The following is a 9887-nucleotide window of genomic DNA, read 5'->3' as shown; positions in this document are numbered from 1 at the left end:
TGTTTCCTAACCATAGACATGTGTTGTCATTTGATTAATGGGATCACATCATTAGGAGAATGATGTGATTGACATGACCCATTCCATTAGCTTAGCACCCGATCGTTTAGTATGTTGCTATTGCTTTCTTCATGACTTATACATGTTCCTATGACTATGAGATTATGCAACTCCCGTTTGCCGGAGGAACACTTTGTCTGCTCCCAAACGTCACAACGTAACTGGGTGATTATAAATGAGCTCTACAGGTGTCTCCAAAGGTACATGTTGGGTTGGCGTATTTCGAGATTAGGATTTGTCACTGCGATTGTCAGAGAAGTATCTCTAGGCCCTCTCGGTAATGCACATCACATAAGCCTTGCAAGCATTACAACTAATGAGTTAGTTGCAAGATGATGTATTACGAAACGAGTAAAGAGACTTGCCGGTAACGAGATTGAACTAGGTATTGAGATACCGACGATTGAATCTCGGGCAAGTAACATACCGATGACAAAGGGAACAACGTATGTTGTTATGCGGGCTGACCGATAAAGATCTTCGTAGAATATGTGGGAGCCAATATGAGCATCCAGGTTCTGCTATTGGTTATTGACCGGAAACGTGTCTCGGTCATGTCTACATTGTTCTCGAACCCATAGGGTCTGCACGCTTAAGGTTTTGATGACAGTTATATTATGAGTTTATGCATTTTGATGCACCGAAGTTTGTTTGGAGTCCCAAATGTGATCACGAACATGACGAGGAGTCTCAAAATGGTCGAGACATAAAGTTTGATATATTGGAAGCCTATATTTGGATATCGGAAGTGTTCCGGGTGAAATCGGGATTTTACTGGAGTACCGGGAGGTTACCAGAACCCCCCGGGAGGTATATGGGCCTTAGTGGGCTTTAGTGGAAGAGAGGAGAGGTGGCCAGGGCTGGGCCGCACGCCCCTCCCCCACTAGTCCGAATAGGACAAGGAGAGGGGGGCGGCGCCCCCCTTCCTTCTCTCTCTCCTCTTTCCCCCTCCCAAATCCTATTCCAACTAGGAAAGGGGGGAATCCTACTCCCGGTGGGAGTAGGACTCCTCCTGGCGCGCCCTCCTCCTGGCCGGCCGCACCCCCCCTGCTCCTTTATATACGGGGGCAGGGGGCACCCCTAGACACACAAGTTGATCCACGTGATCATATTCTTAGCCGTGTGCGGTGCCCCCTTCCACCATAATCCTCGATAATATTGTAGCGGTGCTTACACGAAGCCCTGCGACGGTAGTACATCAAGATCGTCACCACGCCGTCATGCTGACGGAACTCTTCCCCGACACTTTGCTGGATCGGAGTCTGGGGATCGTCATCGAGCTGAACGTGTGCTAGAACTCGGAGGTGCCGTAGTTTCGGTGCTTGATCGGTCGGGCCGTGAAGACGTACGGCTACATCAACCGCGTTGTGCTAACGCTTCCGCTGTCGGTCTACAAGGGTACGTAGATCACACTCTCCCCTCTCGTTGCTATGCATCACCATGATCTTGCGTGTGCGTAGGAGAATTTTTGAAATTGCTACGTTCCCCAACAGCCTGAACCCCCTACAAACCCCCAAGAGCTCCCCCTCTCATCCTCTCCCCCTCGCGCGCCGCGCCCGCTACTGCTCGCTGCTCCGACCGGCCCGTGCTGGCCTCATCCCTCCCCTGCCTCCCCTACCGCCCATGCCGTTCGCCCGCTCCGGCCGCGCCCCTGCCGCCCGCTCGTGTTGCCCCGCAGTCGCTGCCCGCGCACCGCGCTCGCCACCCACCCGCGTGCCTCGCTCGCCACCCATCGTGTGTCCGCGGCCACCTTGTCTCATGCCGCGCCCAGCCGCTTCCGCCGTTGGCCGCCGCTGCTGCGTGCCGCCCCGCCCCTGCTGCTGCTCCACGCCGGTGTGCCGCCCTGGCCGCACCCGCGCCCCGCTGCCTACGCCCGCGGCCCTTCTCTGCCTCCCCGACCTCTGCCCCGCGCCCACCCCGCGGCCGCAATGGCCCGCGCCTCCCACCTGCTGCTGTTATGCCGCCGCTGCGGCCAGCCCCCCCCCCGCGCCCCACTTTCCTCTCCTGCTGCCCAGCATCGCCGGCGCCGCCGCCTTCCGGCCACCCTCGCCGCGGTCCTGGTCGTCGTCCAGCGCCGGCGCCCGTCTACACCGCTCGACCCTCCTAGGTCGGGCGCTCGCATCGCCCGCCCCGTTAACCGCACCGCCCGGTGCACCCTAGGCCTCTGGGCTAATGACCTAAGGGGCCCACGCCCCAGAAAGTTTTTATAAAAAAAGAATTTAAAAAATAAATATTAATTAATTAATTAATTAAAGAATAAATCAACTTAATTAATTTTGATTAATTAAACTAAACAATTAATTAAACTAATTAATCATAATTAGATTAATCTAATAACTAATTAAACTAACTACTGTTAGTTAATTAATCAGTCAATGACAGTGGGGCCCACCCCTAATTAATCCTAATTAGATTAATTAAAATTGGTTAATTAAAATGTGTTACTGACGAGTGGGACCCACTGGTCAGGTTGACCAGTCAACCCTATGACTGCTGACATCATGATGACATCAGCAAACACTATTCTGGATAATGTTGAATTAAACTAATTAAATAAATGCTAAAATTAATTTAAATCTTTTAAAATTAATATAAAATAAACCATAGCTCGGATGGAAAAACTTTGTACATGAAAGTTGCTCAGAACGACGAGACGAATACGGATATGCATCCCGTTCGTCCGCCACACATCCCTAGCATAGCGAACACGCAACTTTCCCCCTCCGATTCATCTGCCCGAAAATGCAAAACACCGGGGATATTTTCCAGGATGTTTCCCCCTTCGCCGGTATCACCTTATACCGCGTTAGGGCACCCTAGCACCGCTATTTGTCATGTCATGCACCGTTATGCATCTGTTTGCATTGTATTCATTGTTTCTTCTCCCTCTTCTCTCCGGTAGACTACGAGACTGACGCTGCTGCTGGTGCCCCGATCGACTACGCTGTTGACGACCCCTCTTTCTTGCCAGAGCAACCAGGCAAGCCCCCCCTTGATCACTAGATATCACCTACTCTTCTATTTACTTCTTGCATTAGAGTAGTGTAGCATGTTACCGCTTTCCGTTAATCCTATTCTGATGCATAGCCTATCGTTGTTGTTAGAGCTGTTGATACCTTGCCTGCAATCCTAAATGCTTAGTATAGGATGCTAGATTATCATCAGTGGCCCTACATTCTTGTCAGTCTGCCATGCTATACTATCGGGCCGTGATCACGTCGGGTGTTGATCACGGGTATATACTATATACTTTATACATATTACATGATGTGACTAAAGTCAGGTCGGCTCATTGAGTACCCGCAAGTGATTCCGATGTTGTGGGTTGAAGGGGCAGGTGGTTCCACCCAGGTAGTGGTGGGCCTGGGTTCCCGACGGCCCCCGACTGTTACTTTGTGGCGGAGTGACAGGGCAGGTTGAGACCACCTAGGAGAGAGGTGGGCCTGGCCCTGGTCGGCGTTTGCGGTTACTTCAAAATAACACGCTTAACAAGATCTGGGTATTTGATCTGAGTCTGGTAACTGGCCTATACGCACTAACCAACTACGCGGGAACAGTTATGGGCACTCGACGTCGTGGTATCAGCCGAAGCCTTTGTGACATCAGCGACTGAGCGGCGTGCGCCGGGATGGACTGGAACGCCTGCTCTTGTATAAGGGAGGCTAGGTCTGCTCACCGGCCGCGTACGCAACGTGCAGGTGTGCAATGGGCGATGGGCCCAGACCCCTGCGCCATAGGATTTAGACTGAGCGGCGCGCGCCGGGTTGGACCGAAACGCCTGCTCTTCCGAGGCCGGGCATGACCCAGACAAGTATGTCCGGACAAAGGGGATCGAGCGTGTTGGGAAATGTGGTGCACCCCTGCAGGGAAGTTAATCTATTCTAATAGCCATGATCTTCGGTAACAGGACGACTTGGAGTTGTACCTTGACCTTATGACAACTAGAACCGGATACTTAATAAAACACACCCTTCCAAGGGTCAGATACAACCGGTGATCGCTCTCTCACAGGGCGACGAGGGGAGGATCATCGGTTAGGATTATGCTATGCGATGCTACTTGGTGAACTTACCATCTACTCTCTTCTACATGCTGCAAGATGAAGGCTGCTAGAAGTGTAGTCTTCGATAGGACTAGCTATCCCCCTCTTATTCTGGCATTCTGCAGTTTAGTACACATATGTTACCCCTTTTCCATTTGGTACCAATGCATACATATGTAGTGTAGTTCTTTGCTTGCGAGTACTTTGGATGAGTACTCACAGTTGCTTTGCTCCCCCTTTTCCCCCTTCCTGTAAGTGCATCTAGTGCCACCCCTAGTTGGTTTTGGAGTATTGACGACAAACCTAGTTGAGGGACTAATGTGTTTGTGAGAATTGCAGGATAACACAGGTAGAAGTCCCTCATTGATTTGGTTTTCCTACCAGAGATGACCCCTAAAAATGTATGAAGATATTGAAGTCAAAGGTGGTATGTGAAGACATTCACATTGAAGACTATGACAAGAGAAGACATCGCGTGAAGACTATGGAGCGCGAAGACTTAGCAGTTTCGTCGTTCTGTGTTTTTCTTTGTTGAGTCATAGGAACCACCGTACTGTTAAGTGGGGTCCAAGAGAACCAGTCAGAATGACTAAAGTGATGCTTAACCAAAATCCTATGTCTTCGAGTGAAGACTATGAGAGCAAATCTTGTCCAGAGTTGGACAAGTCAGCTTTGTTTGTAGCCCAAGTAAAGTTGCCGTGTGTGTTTGAAATCTGACCGTTGGAACATGTGTCAGTTCCCTAGTGACCCAGGGTCATTTCGGATAAATCAGGTCGGGTTGCCTAGTGGCTATAAATAGCCCACCCCCTACAACCATAAACGGTTGGCTGCTCAGAGTTAGAGTACGGCTTTTGTCGTTTGAGAGCAACCCACCTCGAAGCCTTCGAGAGAGAATTCCTTGCGAGGATAAATCCCTAAACACCCAGAGCCAAAGAGTGTTAGGCATCACTTAAGTCTTCATGTCTGTGTGATCTGAAGACTTATTACACTTGAGGACTGTGAATCCTCCAGCCGGTTAGGCATCGCGTTCTGAGCATCCAAGAGTCATTGTGGATCGCCGGTGAACGAAGTCTGTGAAGGTTTGGAAGTCTACCTTGAAGACTTACCAGAGTGATTGGGCGAGGTCTGTGTGACCTTAGCTCAAGGGGAATATGGTGAGGACTAAGTGTCCTGAGCTGCGTGTTCAGGACTAGGTGTCCGGGACTGTGTGTCCTCAGGTTTAAATACCTATCCGCCCTAACCAGACGTACAACTGTCACCGCAGTGGGAACTAGTCTACCAAACCTTTGTCTTCACTATGCACACTGGTTCTATCCTTCCCATCTCTTTATTTACAGTTGGCTCTTGTGAAGTCAGTGTTGGGGAACGTAGTAATTTCAAAAAAATTCCTACGCACACGCAAGATCATGGTGATGCATAGCAATGAGAGGGGAGAGTGTGATCTACGTACCCTTGTAGACCGACAGCGGAAGCGTTAGCACAACGCGGTTGATGTAGTCGTATGTCTTCCCAGTCCAACCGATCCAAGCACCGTTACTTCCGGCACCTCCGAGTTCTTGGCACACGTTCAGCTCGATGACGCACCCCGGGCTCTGATCCAGCAAAGCTTCGGGGAGGAGTTCCGTCAGCACGACGGCGTGGTGACGATCCTGATGTTCAACCGTCGCAGGGCTTCGCCTAAGCACCGCTACAATATGACCGAGGTGGAATATGGTGGAGGGGGCACCGCACACGGCTAAGGAACGATCACGAAGATCAACTTGTGTCTAGAGGTGCCCCCTGCCCCCGTATATAAAGGAGCAAGGGGGAGGGGGCGCGCCAAGGGGGCTGCGCCCCTTGTACAATTCAGACTAGAGGGGGGCGCAGGCCTCCTTCCTTTTGGCCTCTCTCCTCTATTCCCGTATGGCCCAATAAGGCCCATATACTCCCCGGCGAATTCCCGTAACTCTCCGGTACTCCGAAAAATACCCGAATCACTCGGAACCTTTCCGATGTCCGAATATAGTCGTCCAATATATCGATCTTTACGTCTCTACCATTTCGAGACTCCTCGTCATGTCCCCGATCCCATCCGGGACTCCGAACTCCTTCGGTACATCAAAGCTCATAAACTCATAATATACTATCATCGAAACCTTAAGCGTGCGGACCCTATGGTTCGAGAACAATGTAGACATGACCAAGACACGTATCTAGTCAATAACCAATAGCGGAACCTGGATGCTCATATTGGCTCCCACATATTCTACGAAGATCTTTATCGGTCAGACCGCATAACAACATACGTTGTTCCCTTTGTCATCGGTATGTTACTTGCCCGAGATTCGATCGTCGGTATCTTAATACCTAGTTCAATCTCGTTACCGGCAAGTCTCTTTACTCGTTCCGTAATACATCATCTCACAACTAACTCATTAGTTGCAATGCTTGCAAGGCTTATGTGATGTGCATTACCGAGAGGGCCCAGAGATACCTCTCCGACAATCGAAGTGACAAATCCTAATCTCGAAATACGCCAACCCAACATGTACCTTTGGAGACACCTGTAGAGCACCTTTATAATCACCCAGTTACGTTGTGACGTTTGGTAGCACACAAAGTGTTCCTCCGGCAAACGGGAGTTGCATAATCTCATAGTCATAGGAACATGTATAAGTCATGAAGAAAGCAATAGCAACATACTAAACGATCGGGTGCTAAGCTAATGGAATGGGTCATGTCAATCACATCATTCTTCTAATGATGTGATCCCGTTAATCAAATAACAACTCTTTTGTTCATGGTTAGGAAACATAACCATCTTCGATTAACGAGCTAGTCAAGTAGAGGCATACTAGTGACACTCTGTTTTTCTATGTATTCACACATGTATTATGTTTCCGGTTAATATAATTCTAGCATGAATAATAAACATTTATCATGATATAAGGAAATAAATAATAACTTTATTATTTCCTCTAGGGCATATTTCCTTCAGTCTCCCACTTGCCCTAGAGTCAATAATCTAGTTCACATCGCCATGTGATTCAACACTAAGAGTTCACATCACCATGTGATTAACACCCATAGTTCACATCGTCATGTGACCTATACCCAAAGGGTTTACTAGAGTCAATAATCTAGTTCACATCATTTATGTGATTAACACCCAAAGAGTACTAAGTTGTGATCATGTTTTGCCTGTGAGAGAAGTTTAGTCAACGGGTCTACCATATTCAGATCCGTAAGTATTTTGCAATTTTCTATGTCTACAATGCTCTGCATGGAGCTACTTTAGCTAATTGCTCCCACTTTCAATATTTATCCAGATGAAGACTAAGAGTCATCCGGATCAGTGCCAAAACTGGTATCGACGTAACCCTTTTACGACGAACCTTTTGTCACCTCCATAATCGAGAAACATATCCTTATTCCACCAAGGATAATTTTGACCGCTGTCCAGTGATCTACTCCTAGATCACTATTGTACTCCCTTGCCAAAATTAGTGTAGGGTATACAATAGGTCTGGTACACAGTATGGCATACTTTATAGAACCTATGGCCAAGGCATAGGGAATGATTTTCATTCTCATTCTATTTTCTGCCGTGGTCGGGCTTTGAGTCTTACTCAACTTCACACCTTATAACACAGGCAAGAATTCTTTCTTTGACTGTTCCATTTTGAACTACTTCAAAATCTTGTCAAGGTATGTACTCATTGAAAAAACTTATCAAGCGTCTTGATCTATCTCTATAGATCTTGATGCTCAATATGTAAGCAGCTTCACCGAGGTCTTTCTTTGAAAAACTTCTTTCAAAACACTCCTTTATGCTTTGCAGAATAATTCTACATTATTTCCGATCAACAATATGTCATTCACATATACTTATCAGAAATGCTGTAGTGCTCCCACTCACTTTCTTGTAAATACAGGCTTCACCGCAAGTCTGTATAAAACTATATGCTTTGATCAACTTATCAAAACGTATATTCCAACTCCGAGATGCTTGCACCAGTCCATAGATGGATCGCTGGAGCTTGCATATTTTGTTAGCACCTTTAGGATTGACAAAACCTTCTGATTGCATCATATACAACTCTTCTTTAAATCCATCAAGGAATGTAGTTTTGTTTATCCATTTGCCAGATTTCATAAAAATGCGGCAATTGCTAACATGATTTGGACAGACTTAAGCATCGCTATGAGTGAGAAAATTTCATCGTAGTCAACACCTTGAACTTTGTCAAAAACCTTTTTCGACAAGTCTAGCTTTGTAGATAGTAACACTACTATCAGCATCCGTCTTCCTCTTGAAGATCCATTTATTTTCTATGGCTTGCCGATCATCGGGCAAATCCATCAAAGTCCATACTTTGTTCTCATACATGGATCATATCTCAGATTTCATGGCCTCAAACCATTTCGCGGAATCTGGGCTCATCATCGCTTCCTCATAGTTCGCAAGTTCGTCATGGTCTAGTAACATGACTTCCAGAACAGGATTACCGTACCACTCTGGTGCAGATCTCACTCTGGTTTACCTACGAGATTCGGTAGTAACTTGATCTGAACTTACATGATCATCATCATTAGCTTCCTCACTAATTGGTGTAGTAGTCACAAGAACATATTTCTGTGATGAACTACTTTCCAATAAGGGAGAAGGTACAATTACCTTATCAAGTTTTCTACTTTCCTCCCGCTCACTTCTTTCGAGAGAAACTCCTTCTCTAGAAAGTTTCCGAATTTAGCAACAAAAGTCTTGCCTTCGGATCTGTGATAGAAGGTGTATCCAATAGTTTCCTTTGGATATCCTATGAAGACGCACTTCTCCGATTTAGGTTTGAGCTTATCAAGTTGAAACTTTTTCACATAAGCATTGCAACCTCAAACTTTAAGAAACGACAGCTTAGGTTTCTTGCTAAACCATAGTTCATACGGTGTCATCTCAAACGGATTTTAGATGGTGCCCTATTTAACGTGAATGTAGCTGTCTCTAATGCATAACCCCAAAACAATAGCGGTAAATCTGTAAGAGACATCATAGATCGCACCATATCAAATAAAGTACGATTACGATGTTCGAACACACCATTACACTGTGGTGTTCCAGGTGGCGTGAGTAGTGAAACTATTTCACATTGTTTTAACTGAAGACCAAACTCGTAATTCAAATACTCTTCTCCACGATCAGATCGTAGAAACTTTATTTTCTTATTACGATGATTTTCCACTTCACTCTGAAATTCTTTGAACTTTTCAAATGTTTCAGACTTATGTTTCATCAAGTAGATATACTCACATCTGCTCAAATTATCTGTGAAGGTCAGAATAACGATACCTTCCGCGAGCCTCAACACTCATCGGATCACATACATCAGTATGTATTATTTCCAATAAGTCAGTTGCTCGCTCCATTGTTCCGGAGAACGGAGTCTTAGTCATCTTGCCCATAAGGCATGGTTCGCAAGCATCAAGTGATTCATAATCAAGTGATTCCAAAATCCCATCAGCATGGAGTTTCTTCATGCGCTTTACACCAATATGACCTAAACGGCAGTGCCACAAATAAGTTGCACTATCATTATTAACTTTGCATCTTTTGTCTTCAATATTATGAATATGTGTATCACTACGATCGAGATCCAATGAACCATTTTCATTGGGTGTGTAACCATATAAGGTTTTATTCATGTAAACAGAACAACAATTATTCTCTAACTTAAATGAATAACCGTATTGCAATAAACATGATCAAATCATATTCATGCTCAACGCAAACACCAAATAACACTTATTTAGG

The sequence above is a fragment of the Triticum aestivum genome, chromosome 6A, assembly GCF_018294505.1.
Source record: "Triticum aestivum cultivar Chinese Spring chromosome 6A, IWGSC CS RefSeq v2.1, whole genome shotgun sequence".
In the NCBI taxonomy this organism is placed as follows: Eukaryota; Viridiplantae; Streptophyta; class Magnoliopsida; order Poales; family Poaceae; genus Triticum; species Triticum aestivum.
Note: the sequence above shows the minus strand (reverse complement) of the source record.